Source organism: Monopterus albus, unplaced genomic scaffold (genome assembly GCF_001952655.1).
Source record: "Monopterus albus unplaced genomic scaffold, M_albus_1.0 scaffold3.1, whole genome shotgun sequence".
Taxonomy (NCBI): Eukaryota; Metazoa; Chordata; class Actinopteri; order Synbranchiformes; family Synbranchidae; genus Monopterus; species Monopterus albus.
Window position 1 is genome coordinate 9,224,463 of NW_018127883.1, and position 23,835 is coordinate 9,248,297.

The window sequence follows — 23,835 nt, forward strand, 5'->3', positions numbered from 1 at the left end:
CAGCATGGTTGTTTAGGTAAAAAAAAAAGGAAAAATGTCAAAGGTTGTGCAGACAATTCCAGCACCATGTTTTGTACAAAATAATTTCATTCCGAGTCGTGAAAACTGAAGCCCTTCAAGAAGGTCTGCTGTGCAATGCCAAGAGCCAGGGTTTGGCTGAGGGCTTGGAGAAGCGCTTGGATGAGGGTGGCTGCAGCTGGTAGGGTCTGAGGTCATGAACAGATGTCCTTCACAATCTCCAATGCTAGGCTGTTACTCTTTTGACAGAGTCCTCATTTCAAATTGCCAAATTTCACTCACCAAAAATGTCTCTATTTGACATGCAGCTTGGGAGCCCACAAGAAGGAAAAGATAATGAAAACGTTTCCTATAGGGAAGTGCTTTTTGGGCCCAGTCGATGGCTTTCCAACTCAAGCGACAAACTAACAGTTTGTGTTGATGTGCTGCACGGCAGACACACAGAAGATTCCTCTGGGGAGAGGAAGGAAGTAAGAGAGTGTACACATTCCACCACGAGGCCCAACTCGATCCATCTATCCAATGTTTTCACTCTACAGACTCATGGATGTCAGAGTTATTTGGAGACTATTTTGGCTTTAAAGCAACTGTAATTTCAAAGAATTTCAACTGTAAAATGTAAACTAAAAGGCATTTGCCTGACGTCTTCAGAATTTGAGTATTGTAAAATGGTTTAAGAGCAGTGAATAATGACGACAACCTGGAAGGCGACAGATAACTAATTACTTTACATGTGATGAAGAAAATCCGCAGGCTTAGTTCTCTGAAATCTCAAAGCAGCCTTAGATATTACTGATCATAGTTGTTTTTCTATTCATTATAGTTACAGTAGAGGTATTTCTACTATTCTGACCCTCTCATGCATGGAGCTGAAACTTCAATTTTCTTGGTCAGCTTTTCTTTTCTTTGCACTTTTGGATAGTGATATCCTCACCGCATTGGTGGCATATTGTACTGACAGAAGATACTGAAGTCTCACTTTCTTGTGCCTGAAGCACAGAACGTGAATGGTTGTTAGCCGTTAGCTAACTCAGTCGCCTGTTACCAGACCCTTGAGCTCTGTCACTTGTTGATGTTAAACGTCATACGCCGCTGGCTGTTGACGCTGCTGTGACAATGTCAAAAAGGGAAATTATTATGTTTAGCCTTATTCTCGGGTCAGGATCGCTGTATTTGTCACCAAATAAACTATATTCTACAAAAGTAATCTAAGTATAAAACTTTTTTTTTTTTTTTTTTTTTTAAGTAGGAAACATCCACTTCATTAAATTATATTATTGTATTCCTAATACGAGGTGTATGCTGGCTCCGGATTGACTTGCCGTCTGGTTTTGAGAAGCCCTGGCCTAAATCAGTGCACAGAAGCAAATCTTTGTCTTCAGTGGCTGTTTTGTTTGAGAGCTCACGTCTATCAGAAAATCATTGTGTGAAGCTGTTAAAAAAGGCATAATAAAGGATTGCTGCTGTCAGATGAACTGCCCTGTTTCAACCCCGTACTCCTGCCACTCTTGTCATATCATCAGTCCTCACTCACTAATCGCCTGCTTATTCTGTGTGGTTTGCTTTCTTGGGTTCTCTGCCAGATTATGTTCGCATAGCTTAGATTTTCGAGTTAAAGTGAAAACATAATAAAACTAGGCTGAGCTGTAGATGACAGTTTTAACAGTCTCTTATAAACTCGTCTTGAATCCAGGAGGACACCATCAAAGAGTTTGGACACATCCTAAGGCCTTCTCACTTAATGCAACCTTATTTTATTCATGTCTATAATTGTGCATTTCTTTACTTTAATTGTTCCTGAGTCTACAGTTTATCTCGCCTGCTGATGTAATGACCGCGATGACCTGCTCAGCTAAGCTAATAACACACAAATGTGGCTGCACTTCAGTACCTACAGCCCATAATCACGCGGTGAGTCCAAACACTGACCTCATGCTGTGACCTTTCTTCTTAATTGGCCTTTTTTATGATGATGCATTGAAATTAATTACTTATGTGAGAACTCCTGCTTCCTTTCATGGCACGGTGCTGCCACATTTACAAGCATCAGGCGAGCGAGGCAGTGTTCTTGGCACAGCTGTCAACCTGATTGATTACCTCTGCAAATGTCTAAAGGTTGAGCCTCTCACCCCTCGACATTTTGCTTCACTTTCCTTTTGGTTAACTTTGACTCCAAACTTGACAAAAGGATAACAAAAGTGGAAAAATCCCAAATGCTGAAAGTGGCCTTAGAAAAATAAATGTCAGGGAAAGAATGGGCAACAGAAGGAGCGCTTTAATGCTGAGGCAAAGAAGAGTGAAATAAATGTAAACTGCTGTGTCACACATGATGACATCACCAGATTAAAAATTCCATTTCTAAATTTTACTTGTGGTAGCTTTAATTATATAAAAAAAAGTTTAGTGTGATAACTGTCTTTGTGCATTTTTTCTTGTTCCTAGTCAAGAAAAACATTTTAAAACTCAAACTTTCATTTCAAGACAGACACTGGCTTTAAATTTGAAGCCATAAAACCTTAATGGCAGACATTTCCAGACATGATATTCACAGGAGAAACTACCTGAAGACAGACAAATCCACTCGTACTGTAAACCTCTGGGCTTTGATTAGATAAATAATTAGCTGTAGTTAGTGTGAGATCCCATGATGTGTGTTGTTGATGGTGATACTTACTGGTGCACTGTGAACCTTGTATTTTCACTGGTAAATGTCACTCCAGTTATGAAACAATGTGTTGCTCACATGGGATTTACTGGAGATAGTTCTTGCTAGATTTGAGTTGGCTTGTGGCTGTGTTGACCGTTATAGTATCATCACTAGCCCTTTCTTTATTAGACGACCTTCCCCAACACTAACGAGGTCCTGAAATAGCCTCTCAGGCTTCCAGAGCTCACAAAAAGGCTCCATTTTAAAATTGTGTAATGGGAAATTCTGATGGAGGTTATGAGCAAATGTAACTTTCAATTTTTCTTTTGACCTCTAAGGACATAAGGAAGTTTGTCTCTGGCACTCTCAAAACAGCGAGGAACAATATTTAAATGCAAGCCAACATAAACTGAATAAAACAGGAAACAACTAAAAACAAGGTCCACTGATAATAAAAAGCAGCATCAGCATAGTGTGAGCAGTCCATTTAAAAGTTCACAATATAAAGAATTTAAAAATGATATCAAATCAGAGCAGGTTCTGTTGCACATTTTAGTCCTTATTAATGATGATAGGGGGACAAACAAGGAAAGTCCTGGCTGGGTTTTGTCTGTGCAGACGAATTTGGCCTTTCTCTGCAGGCGGTCGGCATAGACGGACTGTAGATCTGGGAGAGCAGTTCAGTTTTCTGAGCCGTCTTCACCACCTCCTCTCCCCATACTGACAGGTCGGATCCATCATCAAACAATATTCCGGGACCACGTACTTTGCAGATGAAGGACTGTATATGTATGTCTGAATTAACATCAACCCCTTGACCTGTTCATGGACTCCCCTCTTCTGCCAAACTGGAAGCTTATGGAGATTTGTGTTCATTAAAAGCTGCTAACAACATCCAGTAAACAATGATATTAAATTGTTTGTCAAAAGGTAACGGTCCAAATGGTATACTTTTGAAACGCTCTGTTAGAGGCTGGATTTTTAATTATAACATAGTTGCAAATCATTATCATTAAATATCAGCCGATGACATTAATCAGAACTTATTCCTCTGATAATGTCTTTTGCCAGATTTGGGCCTCCAGCATATCATGAAAATGAAAACAGTTGAAAAGCTATCATCTTGACATGTGTCTACTAAGGAACTGGAGCAGGTCTTTAGGCAGTGCTTTCAGAGACATTCAATGTTTCATGACGTTGGGCACCCTGGTCTTTCATGGGCACGGTTGCTTTTGTTGCCCAGAGGCTGAAGTATAATACAAGAACAAAGACACAGGTTTAAGTGTGACTTGTTTCTTTCCTTGAACTATAATGAAGTAATTTCATCTGAGGCATCTGGCAGAGTGTGGTGGGCCAGGGCGTTGAGAGAGATCCTGTTCCTTTTCAGGAAACTCATTTGTACAAAGACATTTTGCATTTGTACTTTGTGACTGGCCGTTGATCTAATCAACTTGTGTGGCTTCTTTCAGATGCGAGGTGGAGGCTTTTCAAAAGACACCGTTCCGTAATGCCGACAGGTTTTAATTTGCTTTGTCAGACAGAAGCTACAATAAATGAAAATACCTCGTATTAGTACACTGAACAACTTCATGACAGTGGAAAAGGAAAATGCATGTGACACATCTTGGCTGTCTTATTTAATCACTCAAAAGGTGACAAAATGAATTGGATTGGAGAGTTGTGTATTATGCATTCAGAAATGAACCAAAAAACTAAACAGCTAAAATATTATTTCTTTATTTGTAGAATGCTACACCATTACAACCAAAGTTACTGATTCAAAATCTTCCTCTGACAAGATGCATAGTGTACCTGTATTAACAAGGAACAGTGACAGACTCAAAGCAATCATTTACAAATACTTAATATGAGCACAGAGAAGCAATTTAGTCTGTAGAAATTGGATCCAGACAAATGATTGAGTTCCTACCAAAGTCCTTGTGAGCTGAAAGCCCTTGTCCTTAGAACTAATGCATCAGTGTGAGGGAAATCTCATGGACAGCATTTCCAGGATCCAAGCGCAATGGCTAGTGCTGCCCACTGTTGATGCTGAAGCCTTTCTGATTTGTGTCATCACTGTTCAGTCGACATCAACAGGTGTGAAGTTTAGATTAACTTCTTGATGGCGTTGTCAGAGATGTACAAGCACAAATGGAAGCAGAGGTCACGCTGAGACCATTTTAACTGCTGTAACAAATGTCAGGATGACCATTCATAGTCAAAGGTCATATGTAAGTTAATGTGAATGTGCAAAGCTTAGAGATAAAAAAAAAAAACCTTTAATGCAACATACAGTTAATGTCTGCTTAGTCTTTCTAATGCTACCTGGTTGTAAAAATGTGGGAAATGACGGGCACAACATGTTTAACCGTTTTTTTAAATATTGGACGCACATGCTAGGCGGGTCAGTCGAGATGCAGACACACACATTTGTTAGTTTTACTAAACAATTTCAGGGTGGTAGTTTCAAAAACTTGTGATGAAATGTGACTTCAGAGCAAAACTAACATGGAGGCAGGCCGTTGTCAGCTTTGTGTTTTTTCATGTACTCCCAGACACCTGAAGCATCCATGCCCTTATTTATGCATAACTTTAAGTCTGAATATAATTTAAAACAGGTGAGCTATATATAAATATTCATACCCCATACAGTTATGGAAATTATCTATAGTGGCCGCTTGAGGAAGTGCAGGTTTTAACACTTGGTCATTGGCTTGAGTTAAACTGCCCAGTGGCCCCAGGGGATTACTTGTCCTTCACACCCAGTGTAAACTGTCATGGTTGCCAGTTATCCTTGATGTGGTATATTCAACTTAGTATTAACTGGCAGTGAATGAAAACATAATATTGCTTTTCCTGTAGTTGGAAGAGAGCTGAGAGCAGATTCTTTAGCTCATGTCCCGATTCACTCCCTTTTTGTTCCTAAGAAGAAACAATATATGTCAGAACGTTGCTGGTTTCACTGTCAAGCGTCCGACAGCCTTTGAAACGAGTGCAACAAGAAACCATCATAACACATAGGAATGTACAGAGGGGCTCATGTGCTCAAGCAGTTTTCAACTTGTATTCGCTGCGGTGTGATTGGAATCATATAATGGCACATGCATAAGAGGAGCAAAGTCTTTCAAAAGAGACAGCGCTAAGAATTGCATCAGAAATCAGATCACGGTTTAGTGTTGTGACCTTGCTTCAGTCTTTAACATGGTTGCAAAGCTGATTCACAATTTCACAGCCCAGAAATAAACTTTTTTGCCTGAATAAAAGTAATACTGATTCTACACAAGATTTATTTACAGGCCTTATCCTCCCTTTGCTCCGAGCTGTCAGATATAAAGTTATGTTTGTCCAAAGGCTGTATGAAGTTCTCTTATTTTCTTGTTTTGCTGCTGTTCAGTTTATCCACAGCCGGCACTTTGGGAGTGGCACCAACAAGGGGCTGAACGTATGATAATCTCATTAATCAAGCAAGACTCAACCATGAGATGGCTGCAGCTTACAACAAGGAAGCTATTACAATAAGTTGTTTTTTTAATTAAAGCTGCCCTTAAGCTTTAACACACAAACACACACAATGTGCACACTTACAAACAGGAGTGGTGCTGCTAGTGTGTTTCAGTGCGCAGGCAGACCCGTGTGCCTTTGCATAAGCAAAGCAATTATAACACTGAGAACATAGTGAAGAGCGAGTGCGTGATCAGTATGTCCCCTTGAACGGATGTGTTGGAAGAAAGACAGCTGTACCCAAGTACGAGGTCAGGTTTGAGGAGATGATGTTGGGGTTGTAGTAGAGATCATCAGCAAAGATCTTGCATCAGAAAGCACAAAATACAAAAGCAGAGAGTTCAACTCCTATAAAGCGGAGAGAGAGAGAGACAACAACCAATGTTTGATGTCAGTTCCAGAAAACTCTGCCAAACCTGTCAAAACATCTGTAACTCTAAAAGATAAATGTCAAACTGACCTACTAGTACCTACCAAGAACTTTTATTCCCTTAAAAGGAGGTTATCTGGTGACAGTATCTGGTGTCTGTGCTAACAGAGCCCTCCTCTGATGAACAGCACCAGCAGAGGGCCTCAGGAGCTCCGCCGTCCCAGCGCCCTGCCTCCCTGTACCGCTCAAAATCCCATTCAAATGAAGTATACAGTAAATCCCCCTCTTCCCAGTCGATACCTCTTTGTCTCCTGCTCAGCCCCCATCTACTCAGCATCTCTCCCCAGACTCCTTTTTTGTCTGATTATTGGTCTCTCTTTTTCAATCTCCCTTTTCTTCCATTAGCTCTGGCTCATGAAACCTGCCACTGTTTTCCATCTTCTGCTTTGTCAGAAAGTGCAGCTGATGGATACAGGCTGCCGTTGACCAAGGCAGAAGAGTTTTATCACGCAAAGCTCAACAAATCACTCTGCTCTCATAAAAACATCAGCAGTTACTTTTTTCTCATTTTGCTCTCATTAACTCCAACCACATTTAATTGCAGTTACCCAGAATGCTCTTTGGAGCCTATGTGTCCATGTAAAATGAGTGTCTGCGATAACATTTAGTGTTTCACAAGTACGTCAAGGAGAAACAGCACTATTAAAAATGTGATAAACATAATTTTTTAATTGTGTTTGGGGCTTTTCTATTTATGCACTCTATCTCTGTTTATTATTGATGAGCAGAAACCAGCGTTGGTTCACATAATGTCTGCAGACAATCTAAAGAAAGCAATTATAGACGTATCTGTTGATGCTCTAATCCAGAATGATTTTGTCTTAACTTTAGTTGAGTTTAGTTTAGTTTTTTCTTTGTTAGAATGGCTGGGTGTCTGCTTTTTGGAGGTTTATTTTAGGAGTTTAACTGATGGTTTTGTCCTCAGCGACTTGCAGTTTGGCATCTTACCCAAGGACGCTTGAGCACAATGTGTCAAAACTGCACAGCAGGTAAAAGCCACGACATTTGGACACCTTGGCCTGGTTGTCATGAGATCAGTGTGACTGTATGTATAATAAAGGAAGACAGTTTACACTGGATGTGATTCAGCCAATCAAGGTTCACCATGTAGTCTGCAGATCTCAGGTGCGTGGCGAGAAACCTGGTCTCAGAGCAGCCAGAACTACATTTTCAATGATCGGTAGTCGGAGCAAAAGATTTCTGATGACAGCAAATGTGTCAGAGTGCACAGTTTGTGGGTGTAAACTGGACCTTAATGTACTAAAATGACTTTGATTACACTGTTTACCTGCAATTATAGCCCAATGTGAAATTACATAGTCCCTGGGAAATGGGTTCAGAAATGGTGGTTTTCCTTTCTTTAGCATAGAAATATTAAATATTAACAGATGAAATACACACAGTTATGGGAGAAAAAAACCTGTAGCAGCACAACAGTTTTGTCATCACCTTTGTTTTCTATAGGTGTTTGACAATATTAATTCTGTATTGTTGCAAATTCAGATGAACATTTGGTGAGACTGTCTTTGGAGGAAACAGAGACTATCCTCTGCTTACCTTCTGTCTCTGGGCACATTGTGTGTCCAGCCAAAGACATAACCTATGGATGTGGACAGCGGGGCCCATTCTGCTGGGCGATGAGTTTCAGATAGCAGGAGAAGATTGTGGAATAGGACCCGAGTAATCCCAGGTCACCTTCACACAGCATCAATCCCAGGCGCCAGGCACCCTCTCTCCCTCTGCTTCCTGCCTCCAATCAGGCATCGTCTGTCCACCTATCTCTTAGTTTTTTGTTTTCTTTTTCATTTCCCAAATCCCTCATTAAATATCCACTAGTCTGACTTTGCCAGAAACCTTTTTTGTCTTCTTATAAGCTAAAAATACATGGCCTCATTATCTTAAATAAAATGCAGGATTTGGCCAGACTGAACTTTGAAATCCAAGCAGACAGAAAGCCACATTTAGCCATTAGCCAAAGCTATTTTTATACACAACATAAATTGTTGGAAAAATCCGCTATACCAGCATCTCATGCCAACAATGAAATGTATAGTGCAAGAAATATTTGTGTACTCTTCTATTATATAAGACGTGATTTGATGAGGAGTGTGTCTTTTGTTTCCTGACTCTGAGTGATGGGCTAATGTAAGACAGATTACACATGTGAAGTCGAGGCTTAGCAGGCAGACACAAAGCACAACCATGGGGCGCTGCACTGAGGATAATCAATCCTGTGTTATGCCGTGGAGTTGACTAACCTGTCCCCACACTACACAGAATTCAAATTTGCTTTGTGAGTCTACAGTAGTTAACAGTGTGCGTTTAAGGGTTGTAGCAGAGCAGTTTATTTGATCGATGGAGCAGCTGATTGTGCCTGCAAAGTGTGTATGTTTCTTTAATCTATTTGTAATAAATTGCACTGAAAGCCATTTTCTTGGGGTAAGAAGGCTATGACTTGAGCTAAGTTTCTTCTTTTCCCTGCTAAGCCAGTTTAGCACTTTGTCAGTTCAAACTTATTGACAGCTCTTTTTCTCTTCTCATTACTTCCACCTACTGATGAACAGTGTGGCGTGCTGCTCTGCCCTCTGGTGTTCTGTTTGTGTTATTCAGAAGCTGTTTATTTTCTTGTGGAGACCAAATGTAATGTGTGCAGACTTTCACATTTCCATAACTGGTTTATGGGAAGAGGATCCTTGATTGATATGCATATTGTTGTGGCATCAGCATGAAAAATAAAGTCCTGGTGTTGACACGACAGAGGGAAGAAAAGAAAAGGTGCAGAGCAAAAATACGACACTTCAAATGCGTTTTAACTGTGTCAACTGTGAAAAATGAATGAAGCCAGACTCTGGATGATCAGATCTTGGATTTAGAGTGAGCTGGTGGAATCCTCCGCAAATGTTTCTGATACTGCAGAAGAAGATCACAGATGCATTTTTGATCTTGGCAGGGATCTGTCTGCCTCGTGTAGATACTGTAGATACATAGAGTAGAGAAATCTAATCTGGCAGGCGGAGGGAGGGAGATGCAGGGACCACGATCAGACCGACACCAGAGCTTATATTACCGTTTGAGACTTGTGATAAACACACATCTGCTTGTTTGTAAGAATGTGTAGATTCCTCGGTGAAGGCCATCTTCTGGAATTTAATAACCAAAGCTACACTGAAGTGAAAGGAATGACACAATCCACTGTGCTCAGTGCCACAATGTCGCCTGAATGAGCGATGAAGTTGTCTTGTGCTCATGTATAGAGAAACAAAGTTGTCACTGTTGCCATGGAAACCACCAAAATGTGTTTTGTCTGTGAACTTTGTTCATCAGACTGCAGAGGATGGAGATTTTGTGAAAATTGAGAAGGAGAATTTTTATATACATATATCCTTCATGTTCAGTTGCTCTATTTTTTATATTTTCTCTCTTTGTACTGTCACTTTTTAAAAAAGATGTCATGTTTTGTGTAGCTATTGTGGAGGCAGTGGCATGTCATTGTCCTGCTCAGTAAAGCGTGCACTAACACACAGTTATCAGGTGAAGCAGCAAAGGGAATAAACATACAGAGTGGACTGAAATTGCTGTTTAGGAAAGGAAATTATGGCACAAAAGACTGAAAGGATATTTGATTTGATTTGATTTATTCTTTCAAGCATGTAAAGACAGTTGATATGTCAACACACAGAATTTTACACATATTCAACAAATGCTAATCCAATATCAATTTGCTTATATATTTTTCCAAACAATGGTACTGGATGCTGTTGAGCTCATTTGTTGAGATTGATTGTTATTGATTAGGGCTAATTGTTGGGTTAATTTTGTCCAGAACATCACCTGGATTCATTGTGCTAAAACCTCCCCTTCTTCCATTAATTGTTCAGTGATTTCTAATGCGATCTTCCTGCTTATGTTTGTGGCTAGGTTTTCTTCTTAATGTGGAAAAATCTGAGAACACGCTGCTGCGCAAACTGCTCCCAACAGACCCATCAAAAGCTGAGTGCTTGTTCATTAAACATGCTGTTACTCACAAAAAGATTTAATAAATCTCTGTATTCTGGAGGTTAACTTTACTAAAAGATGACTTGTGGTCTGTGCACTGCCTGCTGTGCTCTGTAACATGAGCACTAACAGATACAATGAAACCAGTTCTCTAGTAAACCAGCAGATGTTGCTGTCTGACAAGATTTTGACTTGAAGCTCAGGGGGCCCTGCCAACATCATGCTCTATAAACCACAGCCTTAAACTGGATTTTTTTTTTGTCATTGTACCCAATATGTGATTACAAAGATAAATAAGAAAGTCAAGGAAACAAGGGGAGGAAATGCTGCACAACATTGTTTACTTGTACCTGCATACTGCACAATTTTGACTCTTCAACCGACCAAAAATTATTCAAAGAGAAAAATCTAATAAAGTAAAAAAAAAAAAAATGTTGCTTTAACTACAACACATGAAAATGCAGAATATATATGTACAGTGTATATCCACTGATGAGGGTTAGCAAGCTGATGTTTTACAAAGAGCAAATTCATTAAGTATGTTTTGTCAGGCGAGAATGACACTACATTAAATAGTCATGTAGTTGTTTGATTCGTCCAGTTGATCATTTTACAACTTAAAGCATCAATTTTGCACCTAACTCAACTGTCAGCACAAGCTTGTTCCTCCCAGTAATTCAGTAGCTTGTCTGGGTTCTCACATCATGTTTCTATGGCAACTCAGCTTGAAGGGTTGATTGAAAATGGGCAGCAGCAGATGCTGTCACTTCAGCTTGGATGACTAAAGCCAAATCAGACTGAAACTGAAACAACTTTAATGAATCTGACTGAGCTGAATGATACTTGTGTAAAACCCAGATGCCCCGCGGTTAATTTGTATACTGTCGCTCTCCTCAAATGTGCAGCAAATCTTTCCTTACAGTTTGCTGATTGAGCGTGACTGAAGTCCAGTAATTCTTTAATACACTCCTTCATTTTCTCTCACCAGGCTGCTGCAGATGAGTGGCCACCTGTGGAGCATAACTGGAGTTAAGGATTTCGGCGAGCCTGAGAACTCAATACACTGCAACTTAAGCATGCAATTTAAAGTTAGGCACAAAACTAGATGGTTAAGGTTAGGAAAAGGCCCTGGGGTTGGCTGCCCCAGCCACCACCTTGTCCTGTCTTAAACATAAAGTTAAAAACCATACACCTTCAACAGGCACTACTTTAGCTTCTGCCTCCACAGTCGGTGGTGATAATGAGCCATTTTCTAGTTTGACAATCACCATAAAGCACCAAGAAAACCATGAAGATTGCAGTACAACATGTCACAGTCTTACAGCGGTCATTGTGACGCTACATTTTGCGCTGTGGATCAACACAACTATTATACATTTTGCTGTGAGATCAGACTGCCATGTATCATTCAAGCAGTGGAATAAAGGATAAAAAGTGAGGCAAAATGGATGGGGGCGACTGTTGTTTGGTGGGTAGAGCAGTCATCTCCCAACTGGAGGGTTGGGGGTTTGAATCTCAGTGCCTGTATGTTTGACATGTTATCGGCTACATGACAAAGCAGAATGAAACAGGTCATTTTGTTTGTATGCTACTAGAGAGACAGCCGGTGAAGTCATACTAGTATTTACAAAAGCAAAAATTCAGACTATTCATTTTGAACCTCTGGAGGCTTTTGTGTAGATTTTGACTTCTGCATGGACATTTGCACTTTAGGTCAATTGCAAAAGGCGCTCAGCAGTGCTGACATTTAAGAGAACAGAGAGCTGGAGCACTAACCTGAACTGTGAGAGCACGACCTAGAGAGAGCCAGTCCAGAGGGGATGCACTGTTTTTTAATTTTACAAACTGCGTTTCCTTGAACTGAGCCAAAGGTCAAGTTGCATTCTAACTACAACTGAAATGACTGCCGTCTCACTGAAAATGGAGCCATCTGTTTTGGCAATGCTGGTGCAGCAGTCTGGATTGCACCATGTTCTGTGGCTAGTTTTAAACAAATGGCTGCATTAATGATACGTTAAGTTGCTCTGGATAAAAGCTTCTCTCAAACATTTCTACACTTAATCAAAATCTGAATGACAAGTGAATCAAGTCATGCTTTTACTGGTTATGGTTTTCTCCAGATGTCTGACATTCATGTGAATTCAGACCGCTTTCAAACACTTTCAGAAAGATTCCATATGTCTTGCTTTTTCCATTTAGATGAACGATTATTCTACCAGTGGAAATTTCTAATGTAGAAGTTTTCAAAATGTAAATCAATGCTAAATCCAATTAAAGTTCATCTTTATTATTCTTCTCAGTTTGGAGCCACAATGCAGTCTGCAGACATGTGTAAACTCATGGAAGTCAGAGATATCTGGTTTTATCAGCGTCACTCAAAATCTGACTCGCAGTAAAGATAATTGATGGTAAAATTCTTGTCCTATAGTAAGATAAGAGAGTTCACAGTATTTGATGATACACATTTGGTTACTAATGTACCAGGATAAAGGCAAATACAGGCTATCTAAACAAGTTGTCTGTCATAATTTGCACTTCACAGCTCCCACATAGCATATATTCTCTCTGCATTATTATACTGTGTTCTTGTTTGTATGAAGGCCACGATATGCTAACCTCTGGACATAGGAATAAAGCTTAACCTCTCACACTAAAGTGGCATATTTGAAACATATTAAAGCTCCAAACACTGCTTGAGGTTTTATGGCGATATTCCCTCAGTAATTGACTACCATGAACCTGTGAACAGAGCTCCCTGCAGACCTCCCTCTTACATGTTAATTCAGGATAAGACCCCAAAACCTCCCAAATAACAACCTGCAGTTATAGGCAGCTATCCCCTTATACCCTCAGATGTTACTGTACTGAGACATTTTTTATAAACCAGTATACTCTGGCCCTTTGAGGAAGTGTTACATTTTGTCTGAAACAACCCATCAAAGCCGTGACACTTACCACTTAAGACGACATTTGCTTTGCACAGTATTTAGTTGACATAAGTTAAGGATATGAAATTCTAATGGCAGTTTGTATTATGCAATAAGTAAACAGCTGGATATTTTTTATACAATATTTTCTGATATAACTGTCTAAAAATCATTTTAGCAGTTCAATGTCAGTCTACTGTCAACCCTGTGAATTGTTGTGTAACATCAAACACTCATGTTTGTGTGCCTGTATGTGTGGCTTTAACCATTACCACTTAAAAGTGTAAACCCACTAAAATCATAAGAATGTCAATAACATTCAAACTGACTCAATAAAGACAGAGTATTAAACCTTTTCAGGAATTTTATATAGAAGTTTTAAAAAAGCTACAGCACAGCAGCAAGCAGCAAGGTTGCATTAAAATTACCAAAAATGGTCTTGATTGCCTTACAATCTAAATAAATCAACAACTACTATTTCTAAACATCAATCTAAAATTATTATAATGATTAAAAAATTATCATTGGTTGAGCTCTTGATCTGAACAAAAGTCAAAGGTGTTCTCACTGAATCCTGTGGATCAAAGTGAGGTGCATTGTGGCTTTCTGTTGAAAACCTTCATTTCAGAGTACATCATCTTTTAAGCAAAAATTCATTGTAAATCCTCTTTAGGCAAAAATTCATTTTAAATCCTTTTTAGGCAAAAATTTTTTTAAAAATCCTTGCTGTAATCCTGAGGCATTGGCACAGATCAATCATCCCGGTGACTTCCCATTCTCTGTAGCATATTGGTGGTTTTCTTCTCTTCCTCCCCCATAGGCCGGGGCCCGGGGGGAGAAGCTGCAGCCTACTCACTCTTTTCAGCTGTCTTCTTCATTCACTCAGTCTTCTGGATTCTTGTCTCATAAGCTACCTCATGTGCTTGAACAGGTCATTTTGTTTGTATGCTACTAGAGAGACAGCCGGTGAAGTCATACTAGTATTTACAAAAGCAAAAATTCAGACTATTCATTTTGAACCTCTGGAGGCTTTTGTGTAGATTTTGACTTCTGCATGGACATTTGCACTTTAGGTCAATTGCAAAAGGCGCTCAGCAGTGCTGACATTTAAGAGAACAGAGAGCTGGAGCACTAACCTGAACTGTGAGAGCACGACCTAGAGAGAGCCAGTCCAGAGGGGATGCACTGTTTTTTAATTTTACAAACTGCGTTTCCTTGAACTGAGCCAAAGGTCAAGTTGCATTCTAACTACAACTGAAATGACTGCCGTCTCACTGAAAATGGAGCCATCTGTTTTGGCAATGCTGGTGCAGCAGTCTGGATTGCACCATGTTCTGTGGCTAGTTTTAAACAAACGGCTGCATTAATGATACGTTAAGTTGCTCTGGATAAAAGCTTCTCTCAAACATTTCTACACTTAATCAAAATCTGAATGACAAGTGAATCAAGTCATGCTTTTACTGGTTATGGTTTTCTCCAGATGTCTGACATTCATGTGAATTCAGACCGCTTTCAAACACTTTCAGAAAGATTCCATATGTCTTGCTTTTTCCATTTAGATGAACGATTATTCTACCAGTGGAAATTTCTAATGTAGAAGTTTTCAAAATGTAAATCAATGCTAAATCCAATTAAAGTTCATCTTTATTATTCTTCTCAGTTTGGAGCCACAATGCAGTCTGCAGACATGTGTAAACTCATGGAAGTCAGAGATATCTGGTTTTATCAGCGTCACTCAAAATCTGACTCGCAGTAAAGATAATTGATGGTAAAATTCTTGTCCTATAGTAAGATAAGAGAGTTCACAGTATTTGATGATACACATTTGGTTACTAATGTACCAGGATAAAGGCAAATACAGGCTATCTAAACAAGTTGTCTGTCATAATTTGCACTTCACAGCTCCCACATAGCATATATTCTCTCTGCATTATTATACTGTGTTCTTGTTTGTATGAAGGCCACGATATGCTAACCTCTGGACATAGGAATAAAGCTTAACCTCTCACACTAAAGTGGCATATTTGAAACATATTAAAGCTCCAAACACTGCTTGAGGTTTTATGGCGATATTCCCTCAGTAATTGACTACCATGAACCTGTGAACAGAGCTCCCTGCAGACCTCCCTCTTACATGTTAATTCAGGATAAGACCCCAAAACCTCCCAAATAACAACCTGCAGTTATAGGCAGCTATCCCCTTATACCCTCAGATGTTACTGTACTGAGACATTTTTTATAAACCAGTATACTCTGGCCCTTTGAGGAAGTGTTACATTTTGTCTGAAACAACCCATCAAAGCCGTGACACTTACCACTTAAGACGACATTTGCTTTGCACAGTATTTAGTTGACATAAGTTAAGGATATGAAATTCTAATGGCAGTTTGTATTATGCAATAAGTAAACAGCTGGATATTTTTTATACAATATTTTCTGATATAACTGTCTAAAAATCATTTTAGCAGTTCAATGTCAGTCTACTGTCAACCCTGTGAATTGTTGTGTAACATCAAACACTCATGTTTGTGTGCCTGTATGTGTGGCTTTAACCATTACCACTTAAAAGTGTAAACCCACTAAAATCATAAGAATGTCAATAACATTCAAACTGACTCAATAATGACAGAGTATTAAACCTTTTCAGGAATTTTATATAGAAGTTTTAAAAAAGCTACAGCACAGCAGCAAGCAGCAAGGTTGCATTAAAATTACCAAAAATGGTCTTGATTGCCTTACAATCTAAATAAATCAACAACTACTATTTCTAAACATCAATCTAAAATTATTATAATGATTAAAAAATTATCATTGGTTGAGCTCTTGATCTGAACAAAAGTCAAAGGTGTTCTCACTGAATCCTGTGGATCAAAGTGAGGTGCATTGTGGCTTTCTGTTGAAAACCTTCATTTCAGAGTACATCATCTTTTAAGCAAAAATTCATTGTAAATCCTCTTTAGGCAAAAATTCATTTTAAATCCTTTTTAGGCAAAAATTTTTTTAAAAATCCTTGCTGTAATCCTGAGGCATTGGCACAGATCAATCATCCCGGTGACTTCCCATTCTCTGTAGCATATTGGTGGTTTTCTTCTCTTCCTCCCCCATAGGCCGGGGCCCGGGGGGAGAAGCTGCAGCCTACTCACTCTTTTCAGCTGTCTTCTTCATTCACTCAGTCTTCTGGATTCTTGTCTCATAAGCTACCTTAATACCTTATTTGGCATGCAAAATCATGTTCTGCAGAATTATTGCATATCTTTTTACTGTCAAAGCAAGTCCACTGCCCGTAACTGGCCTCCACCTCATTGTGATTCAGCCTCAGATTCTACTTCTTTTCTCAGAACTAAATCCTCCTTATATCTAATAAAAATACAGGAAACTCACATCTGATTGAAACACAAAGAATCACATTTAACTAAACAATCAGAATTCCACACTGATCTTACACAAAATTATCAATGCCTTAAAATTAAACCATAGATCACTATATTTTGACTACAACACTTACTAAACATCGATTAGCATTGATTAGACATTGATTAAACGGTAATTATCATTCAAATCTTTACTTTTAGGCTTGAAACCATCATTTTTATGAACTCGGTGCCTGTTTTTTTTTCTTCCTCTCTTCTCTCTCATTCCCAGGCTCATGCACACTACTTCCTCTGTGCAGGGATGTGTGTTACTTCCCTTTTCTCCATTATTCAGCATTTTCACTCTTTATGATTTAGATTCTGAATGTACTTTAGACTTCTAAATGTACCCTTTTCAATACAATCCTTTCTCATTTTATTCATATACATTCACTAATGATTATTTCAAACAAACACATGTGCTAAATATCTTAACTTTCTACTTTATGCATTTTGCCATAGCATTTTAATTATTTCTCTCAGTTCCTCTTGCTGTTTCTTGTAAACATTCTTACTGTTCTTGTGGGAATTCTAACTGAAAAGAGACAACTTGTTCAGTAGTCTCCTGCAGCTCTTCTTGTAAGGTTATTTCTGATGCCAGGTCATCAGAGGCCAGTTCTGCTGTTGTGGCCTGTGTTTCTTGTGCTTTTTGGTTCTCCCCGGGACCTGTATTTACAGCTTTGCTGACACCCCCTCCACGGGCTACAGGGAGTACAGAAGGCGATCTAAAAACATCCTCCACTGACTTTCGCAGATACTTCTTTCCAGTTTTCCAGATGACTCCTTGGGGATTTTTCACTCAACACCAGATGACCTTTGCATCTCCTCTGTGCACTGTGTAGGCCACCAAACGACTCTTGTATCTCCATGTTTGGACCAATACTGGGAAGTATTTGGTTCCCATATATGCGTTCCCTGGCATCCAGATCCGTCGATCCTTGTAAGTTGTTCTTCGCGTATTTTCAGCCAAGGCTTCCAAGATCATCATCTGATGCACAGACCTGACTGAGAGGGGTTTTTTTTGTCTCCCTTGAGTCTCACAACCCCCAGGATATTGGTCATTGCTTTCCATGGAATACAGGTGGAGCAGGTGAGCCCCCTCATAGTAACCCACAAAGGACCATCTTTCCTCAGATCAGTGGAACAGCGAGCACAACAAGGAGTCCTGGTCCATCTGGTACCAGTGCGCTTATTGATGGTCTCATTAGTCACTGCCATATCGGTCACATTCATAGAAGTTGTCTCAGTTCTTGTGCACCACTTGTAATCAAGGCCGAAATGAGGAAGGTGTCCCGTACTACTTCTTTTCCTTCACCGAGAAACTTCCTCTTTTAAGGTGAGGCTACAGGTTCTGCACATCTTGCCAGTCACTTCTGGTTCCTTTCAGATAGGTGTTGGTTCAGCTGTGGCACTCTCTGGACCCCGTTGTTCTTCAACCTCACTTTGTTGAAGTCCAAAATCTCAATAACTTCATGCTGTTTGTCACACTGAGGGCAGGCTGCCTCTCGGAGCATGATGCCCTTACTTTCAGTCACATCCTCTTGACCAACAGTAGGTGTATAGCCAGGGGTGGAGTCAGGGGCTGTTTCCCAACCTCCTCTCCCCACCGCTGCGGTCTTGCAGCACCTGTGGTTCAACTCTTGTGCCAGGGACGAGCGACCTTCCTGGGGTCCGTCAATCTTCAAAGCCTGGATCTCTTCCACCTACTTGGTGCGTCAGCGCTTCTCATTTGCATTCTTGGCTTTTCGTTATTTCATTAGTCCTGTGGCTCTCTGGGTGGGAGGTCTGCAGGGAACTCTGTTCGCAGGTTCATGGTAGTTAATTACTGTGTGAATATCTCCGCCATAAAACCTCAAGTAGTGTTTGGAGCTTTAATGTGTTTCAAATATGCCACCTTAGTGTGAGAGGTTAAGCTTTATTCCTATGTCCAGGGGTTAGCATAGCATGGCCTTCAAACATGTTGTATTTTTGTTTGCTTCCTTCACTTGCTGCTTTAAAGTGCTTTAGATTTGTGTTACTGCCCATTTAGATTTGTGTTGTTGCTCATCTACTTTACATTTCACTTGTATTGTGTGGCATTCATGTGGACGGCAAAGTAAGAATTTCATTGTACAGGGAAACACGTTTCCTAACTGCATATGACAAACACTTTGATAATTATCCCTTTTACAACACACAGTCTGCGTATTATTGGGTTAAAGAAGGCAGCATGTGATAGTTTACCAAACTTAGGTTTGACTTAACCAAGCTTCCCTATGCTGCTGTTGAGCTCTTCCTCTGACATGAAAATTCACATGGAGCCCACACACCAGCGTCACTTCAGACTTGCATGACAACTACAGCATGGGAGATGAATGCAGCAACCTTCACTGGTCTGAGATTAAACTGACATTTTGTGCAGACAGTAATACCCACCCACAGTATATGGCCAAATGGGTTGAGGGCTCACTTATTCAGACAGCTGAGTGTTAAATTTGACAAAAGATTTAATTTTAAACTTTGTGCAGGGACACTTTGAATGTGGACAAAAAACTGATGATTTTATTCTATAAGTCACTTATGGAGTCTGTTTTATCCTTCTGAACCATCTTTTGGTATCAAAACCTTACTGTGAAAACAAAAATGGTCTGTCCAAGGTGGTTAAAGCAGCAAAATAATTGGCACGCAGCAGCTCTCTCTGACAGACAGGTTTTGAGAAAAGTACACTCTTGTCCAGCTTTATTGAGGGAATATTTTGTCTTGCCCTCTGGGCAGATATATCGGTCCCCAAGGGTAAACTGAAATGGGTACACATTCTCATTTTTCCTACTGTAATTGATGCACTTTGAGCTACAGTATGTAACTTTTTTCAAATATTTTTGTTGTAGAAATCTGCTCCAGAACTTGTCTTAATGTGTTGAGGTGCTGTCAAAGTCTCCGGTGACCCAGACTCATTGACTAGCGCTGGCAGTAGTGCAGAGATATTAGCTTCTAAAAGGTTTTGACGGGACTGTCCTCTCTATCTATTTATGTATGCTCAATCAGGAAGTTTTGTCGCATTCTCCAGAGTGTGGCAGGGCCTAGCGGGTTGTAGTAGAGCAGAGTGGAGCTGGGAAAGGGAGCGCTGTGCCGAGCAAAGTGGAGTGATTTGGAGCTTCATGCTGGTAAGTTGCATATTGTAGCTTTAATAATTCCTGATTGTACTGCTCAGCAGCATTTTATTATGGTCATGTTCAACTTAAGTCCTGCCTGTACAGCTCAGACTATATTGGATATTTTTAAGAAACATTTACATTTTACATTACATTATGGTATGTATTTTTTTGCTGAGGGACTAACGAACTGAACTGAACTTTTTGTCAGCATACAGTGATATTTAGCCTGATTCTATATTTGTGGCATCCGTTTCCTGTCTAAACATGGGTTAAAAGCTTTCCCCCTTTATGGGGTGGAAGAACTTGACGAGCCTGCTTCAGAGGCCTCACCTCAACCTTTTCCAACACCTTTGGGATGAACTGAAACACCGACTGTGAAGTTGCCCAACACCAGGGGTGGGACCTCACTAACGCTCATGTCTAAATGGGAGCAAATCCCCACAGCCAGGTTCCAAAATCTGATGGGAGGCCTGAAACCAGATGAGAGGAGGCTGTTAAAGCAACACATTAATGCCCATAGATTTGAAATGACATCTTTAACCATCACATATGATACTGTGCAGGTCAGCCACCATGTCAAAGCCAGCGTTATATTTGAGAAAACTAAACCAAAGCAGAGGACCTTTGGATGTTTGTAGATTATTAGCTGATGGACCATGAGATTTAAGTGTAACTGTTAGTTGGATTTGTATTTTGCGTCCATGCTGCCCTCTTGTTAATACCAGCTCTTGCATGTATCTCAGTAATTTCCTAGATCAGCAATATGTGCCCTCCATGGTAATGTGTTCATACTGATCTGTGTGGTTCAGCTTTTAATCAGATTGGACTAAATTACACCTAACCCCATTTGTCAAGCATACAGCATCTAAACTCCAGTAATAAAACTGTGTTAGGACATCGGGTGAATCAGCCTTTTTCTCCTGCATTTGACACACGTAGGCTCACTTGCCTGTAAATGCCACTAATTGGTTTGTGTTGGAGAGCTTGCTCTCCAGCTTTCTGTTCTGTGGAGCTCTTGTTTATTTTACCAGCTTTTGTCTCAGTGTATTTCTCTCTTGTGTATTAAACCTGTTTTCTCCAGCAGACTCCTCTTGCTCTGTCACTGTGGGACCCAAATTATAGTTTAAATACAAAATTGTGATGCTAACCTTTAAGGAGCTTGAAGGACGTGGCTGGCAATATTTGATATTTGTCTTAGCGTGAACAAATCATTATGAAAAAGACTGCAACCACCAATAAAGTGGTTCTACTGACAAGTGCATCAAAGCCTGATGTGCCTTACTTATTTGTGCCACAGTGCTGCATTGTTGTGCAAAAACAGTAAGGGGGCCAAACTCTTTGGGTGAAAAGTTCCTTTGTCACCTTGAACACACACAGAGCAGTTTATTGTGACTCCATCCTACATATATTTTGATCTTAACCCAGTGGTTTTTGTTGCCTTAATTAAACAAGGACTTATATACTGGAAAATGGAAAGTCAGAAAATGCACAGACTAAAGATCAGTATTTTTTTGTGTAGGATAATTTGCTGCACCAATTACATAGGTAGCTAAAGTGCTTCAGTAAGGGTATACATTCATGTACTTTGTCATCTGATCTGTAACATTGTGGTTTTTCTTTAGAGGGATATAAATTCTGTGTGTGGGTGTTGACTTGAGCTGTTTGTAAAGAAGCGAGGGGTTGGGAAAAGCCAGAGACGCTTTGCTGCGAGGTCAAATTTACATGCAGGCTATTAACTGCAAAGAGTGAATAAGGCACAACAGAACACACCTGATGTGTTAACTCGGAAACAATGTTAGACTTAACTCTGTTGACCTCTGGAGTGTTTGAACTGAGGACTTTCAGTGGTACCTATGTGATTTCCACTTGTTGAAATTACATACAGTACAGTATGTTGCTGTGGCCAAACCTTTACAGTGTTTGTTTCCAACAGACTGTCTAAAGCAGTGGGTAGCAAGGTATGATGGCAGAGTGCAACCCTTGGCAAATGAAAGAAGTGAAGGTCAGTGTGGGCGTCAAACAAACCTAATCATAGAGCTGCAGCAGGGGGAGAGTCGGTGCCATTTTCTGCTTTTATGAAACAGCCTTATCAGATGCCATTAACTTTTCTGTGGCTACATTAAGCAGTAAATGTGCTTTGGAACCATATGCATGGAAAAACCATGTCTAACTGAGCCCAAACATACTGTGGCTGTAATCCACCTCACAGTCCCTTGGATTTACTGACCTTGTGGAAGTTTAGGTGTTGTGTTTTTGTGTCTCTAAAAACATTGTCATGAACTTCACTAACAGTCACTGCATTTCTCATCTTTCTCCAAACTTGTTTTGTTCAGAAACCTAATCAAGTCCAGTTCCTCTAACCCTTAATGCTGATCCTGAAGCTAAAGGCGTATGTTACTGGCCAGATAGCTGCTTCATTTGGGCGGAAATGCACTGAATTAGGTCTTCAAGGGGGTCAATTTCAAGAGAAAATCTCCAATAATTACATGAAGCACTGTTCAATTCGAGCATGTCATGGCTCCATTTGGGCCATTTTCTCCTCTAGCAGGGATTGCTCTAGTGTTGTAGTAATAAAGTACATGACAATCATGCTGCTGTGGTTAAGTATAATTGCATAAATGATTTCACTAATTTGTGCAATTGTAGGAGCCTTAATGTACAAAGGTGAACTTGCTCTAGGTCCACATTAATTTATTTTTGTACAGTTTGCTGGTGTTTTCATTTTAGCCTGGAGAGTAACATATTAATGCTTCCAAAAACAATTGGTATTCCTTATGCATCAGTTTCACAGACTTTATGAAACTGCTGGAAGGTACTTGGGTATTGTGAGACAGCTGCACAGAGGAAGCAGTGGGAGGTGTGCAATAACAGCCCAGTTTCATAGTGAAATAACGTATTAGTTTCACAACAATGCCTCCAAAATTGTGACATGGCATTGTTTTTTTGGCAGCAAAAGTAACAGAGGTGTAGGCACAAACTACATGGTGAAGGTCAGGGAGAGGCCCTGGGGTCAATTAAAAAACTCAAATGAAATAAACACCCTCAGATGAAAAGTACAGCGCTGGACACAGTTCTAAACACTTTGACTTCAATGGACACTACATGTTTGCTTCCTGATCCACACTCCAGTCCAGCTCACTACGGTCCATATAATGTATCTCGTGCCCCTTGAATATACCAACAAATGCTTATATTTACACTGTACACAGCCTAGCAACAGGCTGCGTGAGAAGTCATGAGCTGGGGGTTTGGAATGCGTCTCTCAAGGACAGTGAAGCAAAGGCATAAAGAGAGATAGGGAAGAATAGGCTCAAAGCTGGAGACCACTCTGGGCGTTGATGTTTGGCTGCTTGCACAAGTGTGAATAAACCCGGAAAGATAATTTCTTTTGAGTGTTTACCAGAATTGCCAACCACAGGTTATTGTGCACTGAAAAACTGTTTTGTTCACGTTTTAGACGCTTCATTTTTTTAAGTTTCTTCCAAGCATATAAAACTAAGAAAATTGATATTGTGAAAAACAAAATTGATTAGACATTTCAACAAATAAGCATAAGACATCACAACATTCCAATAGTACATGCTTGAAAGGGAGTAGGAAGAAGTATACACTTATCTAGTCCTACCCCCTTTCATCCCTTGAGTCCTTAAGCAAACTGTGTACAGTAAAAGCAGAAAATATTTACATCTTTCTACCAGTCATTTGAGCGTGCTGCCGCAGAGCGCCAACATCTGCCACTGTTATTCACTAGTTTCCTATGTTGTAGTTTTGG

General features: G+C 40.0%; 1 protein-coding gene across 12 annotated transcripts in view; it reads left to right on the forward strand.

The window, feature by feature from the left end:
• The window catches only part of mc4r (melanocortin 4 receptor), a 37,367-nt gene that overhangs the window by 9,042 nt on the left and 4,490 nt on the right, over positions 1-23,835 (forward strand). The window contains exons 4-5 of one of the 12 annotated variants that reach the window (XR_002275003.1): positions 11,581-11,680; positions 19,954-20,066. The exons of 3 other annotated variants lie outside the window; for them this stretch is intronic. The gene's annotated coding sequence lies outside the window, so the exon portion shown is untranslated. 8 more of the 12 variants (XR_002275005.1, XR_002275004.1, XR_002275006.1 and 5 more) reach the window with 8 other exon arrangements.